This window comes from Octodon degus, unplaced genomic scaffold, assembly GCF_000260255.1.
Source record: "Octodon degus isolate 3935 unplaced genomic scaffold, OctDeg1.0 scaffold00198, whole genome shotgun sequence".
In the NCBI taxonomy this organism is placed as follows: Eukaryota; Metazoa; Chordata; class Mammalia; order Rodentia; family Octodontidae; genus Octodon; species Octodon degus.
In genome coordinates this window covers 2,277,862-2,293,556 of record NW_004524774.1, presented here as the reverse complement: position 1 = coordinate 2,293,556, position 15,695 = coordinate 2,277,862, and the positions used below count along the sequence as shown (strand labels likewise).

The window sequence follows — 15,695 nt, the reverse complement described above, 5'->3', positions numbered from 1 at the left end:
AATAAATAGCATATAAAGATCATATAATTCTATCAATATTACCTGGGAGGGATAAAACACTAGGGGAATACCCTTTAAAATGGAGACAAAGGCGCCAATCACTCTGAAAAGTAATAGTTAAAAAGGTCTTTTAGTTGCCTTATTGTTTAAACTTATGATAAAAAATGAAAAAATATGAAGGCTTACATTCTTCTGACCAACTTAATTAATTCTGTGCCAACAGGATGAACATCCTACTCAAAAGTTATTTTCTGTAAGAACATTCATTAAAATATTTTATTGTCTTCATGAAACATCCAGAAATTCCACACATTGCTCCTTAAATATGCATGACCTTGGAAAACAGACTGCTCTTCCCAATAAATTTATAGAGGATTACATCAATCATTCCTTTTGGCAAAAGCAGCTAATAGAGAAAAACAATCCTTATCTAATAGTACCTAACACATTAATTGATCCAAGCTAATTGTGAAACAGAGACAAATTAAGCAAATTAATTTGTATTCTAAAGTAGAATTTAGGGTCAGGGAGATAGCTCAGTGGTCTAAATGTCTGCCAGGCAAGTGGAAGGACCTGGGTTTGATCCCTGGTACGGTATGCCATGCTACCCCATGCAGTGCTGGCCACTGAAATAGGGCATGGTGGCGCATGGCTGTAATCCCAGACTGGGGAGTCTAAGACAGGTGGATCACTATGAGTCTGAGCTGTACAGCAAGACCCTCTGCCCAATACCTTACATTAAATAAATAAAATATTAAAATAAAGTAAAATTTAGTCTTGAAATCTGACTTGCAGAACTAGTTGACTCCTTGAGAATTAATTTGCATTCAGACAGGTGAATATAGTATAATCAAAAAGAATAAGTTTCTATTAAGTGTTTTTTAAACAAGGACCATATCTTGTGTATTGTTATATTTTTATCACTCATCGTAGTGGTAGTTACAGAAATTCTTGGATAGCTGTATAGATATGTACAATATTTAAACAGAAAATCACCAGAACTTTTTCATCTCCATGATGATTTTTCCTGGTGAAAATGTTTTTCCTTTTTATGAAATATAGCTGGAATTTCCAGAATAAAGTAACCACTTCACATAGGTTAGTCCTCTGTATATGTAGAGCACGGCTGATAAATAATGCTTCAAAAAGACACTATTTTTTCTGCGAGCACTTAAAGCTTATTAATCAAATACATGGTAGAAAGCTGATATATTAAAAAATAAAGGACATTTTTAGTTGATATGTAAGAAATAGGGGTCAAATTCTTCCCTGCCACTTTAAAGCTTTGCTAACTTGTGTTACTTAATTTCATGATGCCTCGGTGTATTCACCTGTAAAATGGCACAATGATGGTTCTTATCTCATAAGGCTGCTATAAAGGTTAAAATAATAAAGTCATGTGAGGTGCTTAGGATAGAGACTGACATACTATAAAGGCACTAAATGAGAGCTGTTAGCATCATTATCACCATTCTTATGAGGTGGGTTGTTACAAATTTCCACATACAAGGTTAAAAGATACCTATGAATCATTGCACATTGAATAGCTTTCTGTATAATTTCAGGTAATACAATATTTAGAATTTGAAAGTATTTCAGAAGTACTATAAAGACTGATAATGTTTTTCCATATATTGATAATGTACTTTATAAGTGATTAAACATGCCAATATCCAGTTCAGTTATTGATTTACCAAAAACTAACAATAAAGACACAGCTTAGAGGATAAAGCATTGGCAAAATTTCAATAAGATGACAGCAGGTTCAATTCATGGTCCAAGACTATGCAGTGGCACATGAGAGGAGATAAGGACATAACAGAAGTCACAGCAAGATAGTGAGGTTGCAATAAGAAAGATGCCAAAACCAAAATCCTCAGTACATTTTCAAAATATAATGAAAGTAATGGTTAACAGAGACAGAACAGAGTCGCACAATTAAAATAATTCTGAAAAAATGAAATCATTCCTGGAGAGGGTGTTTTAAATAGAATACAGTATACATGCCTAAGAATTTTTGCATTGCCTGACCTGTAAAATCCATAAGCATTTTGATTTTTCTTGGATCAAACATACTAGCTTTAAGTGATCAGTATTTTAAAAATTTATCTTCACTATAATCTTACCAGAGCATCCCAGTAGACATGAATATATGATATATGTACATTATAAGTAGGCTATTTGATTGTATAGGCTTCTATGTATTTTATTGTTATTCCTTTTCTTTTCAGAGAGAGGGCTCACTATGTTGCCCAGGCTGGATTTAAACTTCCTTTCCTTCCACCTCAACTTTCTGAGTATTTGGGATGACAGGTGTACACCAATAGTCTCACTTTTCAATTTATAATTTTTCTTGTCTAATCAAAGTTTTCAGTGCACGAGGTTAGAAAAGATATTATGACAAAATATTTATTTTTCCTTATTAAATCCCACAGTGAATATGAAACAGCAGGTATAGACCTTTATTCTACTAGGTCTAGTTCTATTAAAAATAAATAACCTATAAAAACTAATTAAGTCAAGACAGAATAATAACATACCATATATTCAGATTTCCTCTTGCTTGAGAAAAGTTTCAGATAATTCAAGGGGAAGAAGATGAACACACAGCCCAAAGAAATCAGAGTGAAAGCCAAATCATCAAGTTGATATTAATATCAACATGTTTTACAGAAGTCTTTTTCCCCATCCACTCTGATTCAAACTAGAGTGGTATATGCAAGGGTCCCAGCCTCAGTCTTGAAAATAGTTAATATTTCACAAGAACTACAACAATAAGGGTTGCTAAAGAAAGAAAGATAAAATAACCACCATTTCAGGAGGAAGGCAAGAAGCATGATATACAGTAAGAATTATCCTAGAGCAAGTTTTCCATAAATAGAAGAACTTAGGCAGACAGACAGATGCATATACTCATGTATGTACATTTACACACATACATATATTTCATACACATAATAAAAGCAGCTTAATTATATACAATGATAAATTTACAGTTACCTTTGTCATGCTCATTCAGCAGAGCTTTATGAGCATTTTTCAAATACTTTTAGGAAGTTTGTAATGACAATAAGAATGGGGGTGATGATGAGAGCAACTTACAATTACTGACTCATAGCAGTTTATAATCTAACCTATTAATGTGAATTAATTTATTTAATCCCTATAACAACCTTATAAGGTAAGAAACATCATTATACCCTTTTACAGGAGAAAATACTAAGCAACAAGGAGTTAAATTGTCTTATAAATTTAAAAATATATATGCACATAAATAATATATTTTTAATTAACAAAACCCCCAAAAAGATGATTACTGCCATCTCTGTAGCTCAATATTACAAGAGCAGAGTATAAAAATAGGAGAAGGAAAAACTTGGGCCTGCCTTTCCTCTGAAACGTGCCTTAGTACGTGGCCAGATTTTTTTGCATACCTCCTTCCCACCTTGGTAGCATGGAAACATGAACATTCTCTGCTAATTCTTTTTATATTCATTTTTCTTCATCTTTAATCAAGGTTGACAGCAGCTCACCTGTCAACCTCAAACATATTTGAAAGGCAAAGGGTAGCTCCTGCTTTCTGTTCTCAACAGTATGATTCTGTCAAGTAGGAGACGATTTGTGAACCATCAGGGATGGAAATAGCAAATAAAGTAGTGGGAAAGCACTGTAGCTTTATGATAACAGGATCACACGGCTTGACGTTTGTGATGAAGTTCAATATATTTGATTGAGGCCATCAAGCACCTGCTTACCTACACTCAGTCCTTCAATCACAAATCAAAGGATGTAGCAAGTACGGACCACAAGCTTGAAGCATTCAAACTTTTCAATATAATGAGAATATTTTTCTTAATATTTAAACTCATAGTGATATAGGGTAAAATTTTAATTATAATACAAATATATTAAGTGCAAATTAAATACTTTCTATGCCTATATGTGTGTATGATATACATTTTCAAATTAAATGACATCTAGGGTTTTTGTTCCTTTGCTTGTTTCTTTGCCTTGCAGTAGAGGGGATTGAACCTCGGCCTTCACACGGATCTTTATCACAGAGACAGGGTCACTCTCCTGCCTTAGCCTTCTAAAATACTGTAAGTAGTGTTAATGTGAATTCACATCTATGGGATTTTTAAGCAGATAGAATATTGGACAACATTAGCTTGGAGGATACATTAAAATAGAATAGAATAGAATATATATTGATTTCAATAGGTAATACTATATTTTAGTTAATATCCAGACAGCATCCTTAGGTGTTTTTTTGTTTTGTTTTGTTTTGTTTTGTTTTGTATATATGTCTAGAGTTATCTAATCCAAAATAAAAATTTGAACTGGATGAATACCTACTCAACATTCACAACACATACACCAGAAAAATCCATTCTGCTTGACTTTTGAAAGAAACAAATGGCTTTGAGCTGAGTCTCATGAATCTAACAGTCTATCTTTCTGAGTTCTATAAAGCTAAGAGATGCAAACATAACTGGGTTGCTTCAGAATATTGGGTGGCCCTTTCTATTGTTATTCAACTGGAAATGTACAGGCTTGTGAAATAAAGAAGAGAATTTAACTGGTTTTTAAGGAACGACTTGATCAAATGGCATTAAGTGTAAGATCAATAGGAAAAAGGACCACGTTCTCTTTTACTGTCTAGCTGATTTTAACTTGTTCCATTTACATGCTACATCTACTTCCTCTAATGTGCCTGACACAAAAAATGATTACCTACTCATAAGTTTGTAATGATAAAAATTATATTCTCAAAAAATATATATATTTTCTAGGTGATGTGTTCTGAGTCAAAGGAAGGCTTATGTGTATATCCACACACATACATGTACACAAATAAAATAAAAAATCACAAATTTGACAATATATATCATAACTTCCATATTCTATACATACCCTGAGAAGTTTTTCAGATTCTGACATAATACATCAGTTTTCCTCAAAATCAAATAATGGATATAATGGCTTTAATTTGCTATATTTGATGGAATTGATAGAATAATTAAGATATTTCTATTTACATTTTGAAAAGAACGTCAGATTTATCAATTGCAATATATATAGTAAAATATAATAACTTTTCAAACAGTAGTCCTCTTCCCTCTTATCTGCCATAGACTCCTAGTATATACCTGAAACTATGGGGAGTATAGTCCTATGTATGAAATTATTTTTCTTATACAACATAACTATAATATCTTTTGTCGTTTTTGTTTTCTTTTTTACATTTTTTATTCATTTTAATGAGAAAATACAATAGCAATGAAACAACTTCAAAACAGGTTAGTAGGGAAGTTACAATAATTAATACATTGCATATTGTTGTTTTAGTGTTTATTCAGAGGACAAGATGCAGACATGATATCTTGTCTAAACAATATTAGTACAAACCTTTCTTCTCATTGAACTAAGAGAAAGTAACTGAATATCCTATTTTAGTATAATCACGAGGTTTAAAAAGTAATGCCATATTAATATGTTGAGCTGTAAAATGCTCAAGTCAACAACTGTGGGCAATTACCAGTTCTGCTGATAACCCACTACTATTATGGACTACTGGACTATTGAGCTATTTTGCTGAATTCAAGTACCTACAATATTTGAGCTGGGATCAAGTATGAAAAGGTCCTTTAAAGACTTCTCTTAATACAGCTTCTGTATTAACAGAAAGGGAACACCCATCTCTAACAAAATAAAAAAAAGGGGGACACAAACAAAGGAACATTTTATACTGAAAAAAATATACATGTATTTTTTTGTCTTTTTGAGACAGGGTCTCACTATACAGTTCAGGTTAGCCTTGAGCTCCCTTTGTAGCACAGCCTGGTCTCAAACTTGCAACAATCTTCCTAACTCAGTCTCTGGAGCTCTGGGATTATAGGTATGTGCCACTGCACAATGTTTAAGTATGATAAAATTTAACTTATAAACTAGGCACAGGAAGTGATCAACAACCATAATAAAATAGAACATTTATACCTACATAGTGTAAAGAAAGTTATATAAATATTTTCTCTTCAAGTATTTTAAAACATACCATCCTTGTAATACCACACCTATGTAACGAAATAAAAGATGATGAACAATATAGCCATTGTAACATACACTAGTGACTAATCAGAGGTTACCTGAACACAAGCACGTTGATACTCCCTAAGTTGATCTAATAACTTACAAATCTGCTAAGTGACTAATGGACAGATAACATAAACAACATGGACACAATAGCAAAGGGATGATTTATATTCTGGGTAGGATAAAAGAAAACACCGAGATACAACACTACTCAGAACAGCATGCAATTTAAAATTCAAGAATTGTTTCTTTTTGCAATTTTCCATTTAGTATTTGTGGGCTATAATTCACATTGGATATATGAAACCATAAGAAAGAAAAGTAAGAATAAGGAGTACAAGCATGTACAGTGATAACTAGCCCAATTTCTATATTTTAATCTTGAAACAACTTATTGGTGAAGTTCATAGCTGATATTTTCTCTCTTTTTCTGTATCAAACTTCTAATACCAGTTTATGATTAAAGCAATTCAAGTTATTTCTTTCTTGGCATCGCTACACTTTTCTGTTTGTTAGCATCTCAGGACAAATCCCTTGTTATTAGTTTTGTGAATTTCATACCACTCGAACTGTATTTTTATTCAACAAATTTCTGTTAACATCTGATGATATCCTAATGCCTACAATCTTCTATTATATCTTGCTTGGCTTCATAACAGATAAGAAGACAGAAATGTGGAACCAAATGATGGAAAATAAAGTATAATACTCAAAATCTCATTTTGTATTGTTCCTTCTCTGTCCTTTACAATAGAGTAAATCACACACACACGCACATACACATACACACGAATAGTTTTCTGTATGTATGATTTTAACTTAACTGTCACATTTCAGATATTTAATGTTTCCTTAAGATATCAGTGGTATATTCTTTCATATTTTCATGACCCATAGTTTATTTTATTTTATTTTTATCTTTTTATGTATTTATTACAGGGTCTAGAGAGTCTCACTGCACAGCTCCAACTCAGTGATTTTCCTGTTTTCAACCTCTCAAGTGCTGGGATTACAGGCGTGTGCCACCACACCCAGTCTCAATTGCTGTCTCAGCATACCCCAGGGCAGGGACAACACAGCATGCCAGGGATGGAACCTGGTTCCTGAGTCTGCCTAAGCATGTGCTTCAATCCACTTAGCTATCTGGTTGGCCCTGACCCATCTAAAAATCAAACATAGCTATGATTTTAGTCACTTACTATAATCAAATCTGTCCAGGATTACTTTACTTAAAAATTTTATTTTTCAAACAGTGTTATCATTAACAAAGGATTAACTTTGGTTCTCTTTATGGATAGGTATTGGTCTACAAAATAACTGCCAAGCTAGTAAAATTAGCTCTTCTGCTACATCTACCATAATGTTGATCATCACTCCATTGATGCCTACTGCTTTTATTTTCTTTCTGAAGTACAGAACATTTTTTTCTAATTCATTACTATGTAAAAGGTAATATTTCAGCACCAACAATTTGCAGTATGGGCCTGGAGTTTTAGCTCATTGGTAAAGCCCTTGCCTAGCACAACATAAAAAGTCCTGGGTTTGATATCTAGTACCAGAAATACAACAACAAAAAACCCTCTGCCTTAGCAACTTGACAAGAATCTCTAAATAAAATAAAAAACTGAAAAAGGACTGTAGATGAAGTTCAATCCAGTATCATCAATAAGAGAACAAAGGAAGTAAAAAAAAGGGAAAAAGGGAGGGGAGCAGAGGGGAGGGAAAGGGAGGGAAAGAAGAAAAGAAAAAATTAAACATGGTAGGCCAATATAGGCTAGAGGTTGTCCTACTTTCCATTAACCTTAATCACCTCCTATTTCATCTATTACCCTTATGAAAGCTGAACTTCTTATATTTTAATATTCAATTAATACTTTATTATTTAACCCATAAACTATGAACTCTTACTCAAAATAATTGAATGTATAATCATTTTAACTGTGTCCAAGACAATATAATTTGCTTTTTTAATAAAAAAAATGTATTTACTTAGAAGCATTCAGATGTCAACAAAACAGTTGCAACTTTATTGTGTTGCAAGTGGTGTGGTATTCAGTTAACAGAACAACAATTATTTTGTATAAGCTGTAACAGAGACAACTGAAGATGAAACGCTACCATCCCCATCAATAACTAATTTGTGCTGTGAACCAATAAGAACATGCTTTAAATTTCTATGCAATGTAAAACGCCCATACTGTAGCAGGCAAGGTTAGTGGCTATTTAAATTACCACCAGGACAGGGCTATCTAAAGACACATTTGGTAGTGTGTTAACTGTACAAAAATAAGACACTGTACACTATCAAAATACATCTTACACAGCCTTACATTTCAATTTTCTTTCTTCAAAATGAGTTGTGTACAGGGAGTTTAAATGCTTTATAGATAAGAAAAAAACTGCACTAGAACAAATTTATTCATTATCCTCTTCATCATCTTCTTCCTCCTCTTCATCTTTATCTTCTTCATCCTCTGCCTCTTCTTTTTCTTGCTTTTTTCAGCCCTGACGACTCCCTTTTTGCTGCATCAGGTTTTCCTTTAGCCCGGTAGGCAGTGATGTACCTTTCATACTTTTCCTTCAGCTTAGCAGCCTTCTTCTCATATGGCTGCTTGTTATCTGCTGCAGTTTTATTCAACATTTCTCCAAGTTTCTTTGTCTTATCACCAATGGAGAGGCCAGGATGTTCTCCTTTGATTTTTGGGCAATACTCAAAACAGAACAAGAAGAAGGCTGAAGGAGGCCTCTTGGGCACATTGGGATTCTTGAACTTCATTTTTATTTCTCCTTTAGGAGGAATATAAATTTTCATTTCTCTTTCATAACGAGCCTTGTCTACTTTTGCCATATCTTAAAATTTCCATGTTTCTTTAGCAGACATGGTCTTCCACCTCTCTGAGCACTTCTTAGAAAACTCCGAGAAGTCGACAGAAGCATCTGGGTGCTTCTTATGCTCCTCTTGGCAAGTTTGCACAAAGAATGTATAGATTAAACAATGTAAAGATGACATGTTGCCTCTAGGCTTCTTAAGATCTCCTTTGCCCACATTTACTTGTTTTCCTCAGTGAGATACAGAGCCACTCAGTACCATGTGGCTCTCACTTGCCCTGGTGCTGTCTCTATGGAGCTCAATGTACTGCAATGGCTGTGAGAACAGGAGCCAGAGGCAGCGTCCTCACGCTCTCTGCGCTGTAACATTCATGATTTGATTGTTTATTTGGTTGGTACCTTTGGTGGATCATACAATCTACCCATTGATACCGAGCTAGCGGAATTTACCATGTGTTCTCTTAAATTTTCCTGCTTAGCAAGCCTAACCTTACCCAAAGATCAAACAGTAGCCACTTATATTTTCCCCTTGCTTTGATTCCCTTTACTCATTCTACTTTTGAATCTATATAGATTTTATTTTAGAGTATGTTGGGAGGTGGGTCGCTAAACCCATAACTTAATTATTTCAGAACTACTGAGAAGGAATGTATCTCAGAAAAAAAGTGAATATAGAGTTTAGGAAGCACTTTTGATAAATCAAAAATAATAAAAGTCTTTTCTAACCTGAATATGAGCTATCTTCCTTGATGACACAATAATGCTCTTGAACAGTAGTAAGCTATAAAATGGTTCATTTAATCACATTTAATTGGATTTATGATTTTACACTTATTTCAGATTTAAATTTTATAACAATATTAATTATTTTTCCTCCCTTCTTATATTATCTGAGTGAAGTTATCCTTACTAGAGGTTGGGATGATTAAAACAAATTCAACAATGTGAAAATAATTCCAGTGAACTGAAATGGGAAGGGAATCTCTTCCTATAAATGACATACCTATTAGTGAGAGAAAAAGAGAAGTCATTTTTTTTATTTTATTTTATATTTTGAAGTCATTATTTTTTTAAACATGCAAAAGGAGGACCTAGCATGGGGCAGAAATATGGAAAAAATGCAATACTTGGGAGTCACTGAACCTGGAGTTCTAGTTCTGACTTTGTTCCTTACTAGCTAATTGTATCTTTAGGGACATTATTTCAACATAATGATCTTTGGTTATATTATCCACAAAATGTTAATGAGGGCAAAAATGACCTCATAATCTTACTGGGAAAACAAAGTCTGAAAATATATGTCAAAGATTCATTGAAAACTTGAAACAAATAAGCATGTAAAATATTGTGATCATTTCAATTTACTAATGAACCAGAAATTAGAACCCAACATACATGGATTTAAAATTTTCACTTGGTTTAATGTTCTAATTCCAGCACAGAATGCAGAATGAGTAGGCATTTCCTAGGGTCAGATAATAAACTGTGAGAATGTTAAAATTGTCCCTGATAAACAGCAAAATAAATGAATATAACAGGTAATTAAAAGCATTATACCAGTACCTATTCCCATTGAACTTGTCACCATGAGCTTCACTAGAAAATGAACTAGCTTTTCTAACACTAGAGGCAGCCAAGTAGAATGCAATCAATGTCTTCATTAAAAGATACCAATGGGAAAAAGACAGTACAAGGACAATAAAAAGGCCTTAAATTTTTGAAAAGATAAATGTACCTTTAATTCACTTTAATAAGTGACAAATCAATAATTCAAAAGTGCATGACAAACTAATTTATTTGCATAATGAGGATAATCAAATGCAGTGTTAGCATGTCAAAATATAGGAAACTTGAATTTGATAAAAGAATCAAGTAAAATTGACAAAAGTTAATTTTTTCAAAAAAATTTTGTAAGTACATGTTTACAGTACATAATGATTAATCATACATGCAATGTGGGGAATCAGTGCGTGTACGATTCTCAATTCTTTTTCCCCATTTACCTCCAATCCCTTTTTAATTTTTTCGCTAGCATCAGATTTACCTATTTATTTTAGAAATCCTTATCAGGTTAAAAATTAAGATTAATTTAGAGGAAGCAAGCAGATAAATTTTGGTTTTAATCAGAGTTCTGGACTAGAAGTATGGAGCCTTGGATTCTAGCTTCAAGTCCTTGAATATTGGGCAATATTCCTGACTTCTCTAGGCCTTAATTTTCTCAACTGTGTAAGAAGGACACTAAATTAGACCAGTGGTTCTCAGGTGTCACAAATTCAGAAATAAGGCAAATACAAAAGTGGGAATCCCTAACTTTCTATACTGGCAAATTTGTCCATTTCTTACGAAGAAAACACACTATCATTAAGTAGCATATTAGAAGATTAAAAAGTCTCAGAAAAAAAGAATTACTTACCTTCAATATATTTACATGTTTACCTTAACTGTCTCTGTGCTATGGGTTTTAATTTTACAGAACCATAGACCTAGAGATCACTTTACAGTTTGGCATGGGTTCAAATCTTACTATTATAGAATTAATCAGTCAAAGGTTATCTCAAGGTCTTACACTGTCCAGCTAAATCCTTTTTGATGTTGTTGCTGTTTTACTTTGGATAATCTCTTATTTTACAGAATAGGTATATGCAAGTATAATAAGCAGATATTAGTGCTATGCATTCGAGATAGAAAGAGAAAATTTACTTTTTTTAAACAAAAGGTGTTATTTTCTTTTAAAGTAAAGAGTCTTATCTGGAATAAGCCATTTTTTTTCTTTGACTTTTTTTCTGTGATCATATTTATGTAGGATTCCCTGGTATACTAAGCTTTCCTCGGTCATTGCTTCCTTTTCAGATTATTTGAGCAGACTCGTATTCATTTTTCAACACTGACTTGGAAGGTGACAACATTCATGTTGTTATTTAGACATAATGGAGTACTATTCTGCTATAAAGAAAGACAAATGGGAGGTAGTCATAGTTAATGGCTGGAACTTGAGACATAATGTTAAATGAAATAGGCCAGACACAAAAGCTTACCTATCATCTGATTTCTCTTCTATGAAAAAATATATATACAAACATGTATACATATATAAAAATAAAGAGCAAAACAGACCAATAAGAAACAGAGAGAAGTTCAAATAATTCCCTAAATTATGCGTTACTGTATCAAAATTATTTGAATGTGTATAATCATTCATTTCATTTATACAGTACTACTAGTTTCTCTAATTTCACTGAAGTTTTGTCTTATTATCTGTTTCTTTCATTGTAACACAGAAACTTTTTTATCTGTAATTATTTTGAAGAAAATGATGCAATATGTTAATTACTGTTATTCTTATTACCTTGTTATGAGATTTTTAAAATAAACATAAAGCAAATAGAAATATACTTTTTTTTTTTGGTACCAGGGATCAAACTCAGGACCTTGCATTTTCCAGGCAAACACTTACTCAACTGAGCTATCTCCCTGGCCCAGAAATATACTTTGAATAGCTACTGCTGATGCTTTCCTTTCATAGTGCCAAGGGTAAGGTGTACTCTGTACTACTTGATCTGTACTCACTGAAGATATTAAATGCTTGCTCAGCATCCATCCTATCTGGGACTTTAAAATGGAATATTCAGCTTACATTGCTTGAAGGAACAAAACCAATAGGATGTATCTTTTTATTCATATATGTGTGATCTAGGTCTACCTAATATTGGTAGAAGAGAACTAACATACAGAAAGTGGGGCAGTGCTTTGTGAGATCGAGAACTATGCCATTTGCTTTCAGTTAATGGGACATGCATGAGGTTTGACAGGAGTTCATCCTGTAGAATACAGTACATGGAGAAGCCAGAAACTTTGCTTTACAATCTCATACTTAGGACCACATGGGACAGCATCCCCAGTGTGGCTCACTGCCGCATCATCCTCCTGAAGCTGTATAAATACTTCTATGAGAAAGTGCTAAACAGAGGGCAACACGAAGTTTCTAGTCAGTTGGTAATATTGAATATTAAGTGCATGCTTTTAAAAACAACACCACTCTACTGAAACAAGAGGCAGTCCGCAGAAACACTTCTAAACCCTTAACCCCCCCCCCCCCCCCCCCGCTGAGAGTTAGTGCCACATCCCATCCTGCCCAATTTCTTCATCTACTCTTCTGGCACCTCATATTAGCAGTGGCGACAGAAGTGGATGGGAATCAAGCACTAAAATGTTTAATCTGTTTCTGATCCTTCTTTGTTATTTGAGACTGGTAAAACTGTTTTGATATTATCCTGTGGAATAGACATTTTCTAACAGCACCAGCGTTTTTTGCCTGAGCCAAAACACGTATACACATCACACACCATACAATTTAACAAGTCAAGTAAAAGTGCTGAGTCCAAGTAGGCAGTCTTTACTGCCCACATGTTCACAATCTCTGCCTCGTCACTTGCCCTAAAAACTCTGCAATCATTAGAGCTGTCTATTTAAGCATTTATCCAGGGCCTTGCTGTAGATGGGCAGGTAACTCACTGTATTTTAGATTTTAATGGTAATTTTTCCCCAGAATAAATCCTACATGATTTTGTTTTCTTGACGGAGAGCATGACTTCAGTTCAGGCTATCCTTGAACTGAATATATAGGCCAAGTTGGCCTAGAACTTGCAGTGATACTCCTGCCTCAGCCTACTGACTGTTGGGATTACAAGCATATAGCACCATACCCTCCTCTTTCTTTTCCTTTTCTTTTCATTTTTTTTTTGTTTGTTCTTTGGGGGGAGCTAAGCAAAGGGGAAGTTTTTAAAGTTTCTTTTTCTTACCTTTTACTTTATTTGGTTGATGAATTAATATCATATTATGAGCCACTTGGGTTATGCCATTTATTTATCTGGTGTAAGGTCTTACTACACAGCTGGGACTCATAGCAATCCTCCTGTCTCAGTCTCCCCAGCAAAGGGATTACAGGCATGAGCCACCACACCTGGTAATGGTGGCTGGCATGGCAGCTAAGTACTGGGGATGGAACTCAGGTCATTGCGCTTGCCAGGCAGACACTTAAGACTGCTGAGCTATCTCCCCAGAGCCAATGGAATTTTTAATGAACAAAATGATCTTTTATAAATAATAAGTACAAGTAACATCTATATATCATGTAGTGCTCATTTTGGCATCACACTGGAAAGATACAGTAAAGACAGACATGACCTCTATGTGAGAATGACATGCAAGCTCAAGAAGTACTCCATATTTTGTCATTATATATTTTGTAAAAGTATTGAATAAGTATACGAATGCCATGTTAATTTACAAAGTGAGAAAAATATAATTGACTATTCTTGTGATAAACCTGAAGATATACAATACTTTTGTAGTATCCAGCCATTACTCAGCAAGGAATAAAGAAGAAAGAAAAGGAGGAAATAATCTTTACAATAGTTTCACAGACCAATGTCTTTTGTGGCTTATTTTTCAGAGTCTTTTTAATGCTTTCTTCTGTTCTTCCAAATACCACAGCTACCAGCCATCTAGTTAACCTCAGTTTTTATTTCTCTGGGTTTGCAAATGGTTTTTGGTCAGTCAACCATTCCCTTTACTTTCCCCATTCAACACAGGATAATGTCATCATCCATCTCAGGGGCTTGCTTATACAGTATATCTAAATTATTTGCCCAGTTAGTTTCTTTCTTTCTTTCTTTCTTTCTTTCTTTCTTTCTTTCTTTCTTTCTTTCTTTCCTTGTATTTAGGACAAGATCTACGGGGTCTACAGGACCTCACTACATAGATCAGACTCATAGTGATTCTCTTGTTTTCAGATTTCCAAAGTGCTGGGATTACGGGCATGTGCCACCAAGCCCAGTCTCAATCCCCATTTCAATGTGCCCGCAGGGTATGGCTGGCATGCAGGGGAATGAAACCTCGGCCACTGAGCTCTGCCTAAGCAGGTACCTTAGTCCCCTGAGTGCCCAGTTTCTATCTTTTTGAATCTATCTAATTTGAAATTCTTTGTACCCCTTCCTCCTGATTTTCAGCTACAATAGCTATCTTGGCAATTTAAAAAAAAGTAATCTTGCCAACTCCTCTGGCTGTTATTTAATTTTCTTCATTTCTTAGCTTTCCACTGGCACCTTGCCCCCATATGCTCATATATATCAATGAAATTCAAACTTGGATTACTAGGGAATGTAAATGAAGACAGTATTCTCAAAGAAAAAATGTAAAATACAAAAAAAATTGCAAACATTTTACACTACTCAACCAAAAGAATCCTTTCCGTGGTGTACGATATGGCACAAACGTGCTTTTATTAACATAGTAAAATACTTTGAAATTATTTTCTAAAGTATGCACATATGATTGTAATTAAAATGCTCTATAGTGTTGTAAATCCAAAGTAATTTAGAGTAAAACCTTCATTGCTTTTACTGGAATACTACCATCTGTCTGGTATTAAAGTTATGCAGAGCAAAGAACTCAATTAATTCCAGTCTTATGGTAGTTAAACCATGTAGTCAATATTGAACAATCTGAAGTTAAAATCAATTAAAACAGTATAACAAAACTTCTAGTAATTTTTCAACATGTAAAGGTATCTAACTCCCTTTTCCCTTGTATCCACAAAACTTTTGCTTAAGTAGGAAGAAGCAACAATATACCATTAGTTTACTTATATTTGTAACTATTCATATGATAGCATATTGTTCTTGTATGCGCCATAGCCCTTCCAGTGTACCTGTAACTTTCTCCAGTTCCTGTTCTGTGGAAAATCTCTAATAACTATGTTATCACAAAACTTA

The 15,695-nt window shown here is 33.9% G+C and overlaps 1 protein-coding gene across 5 annotated transcripts in view; it reads right to left on the bottom strand.

Annotated features, from left to right (window-relative positions):
• The window catches only part of Diaph2 (diaphanous related formin 2), an 890,957-nt gene that overhangs the window by 370,509 nt on the left and 504,753 nt on the right, over positions 1-15,695 (bottom strand). The window lies entirely within an intron of this gene.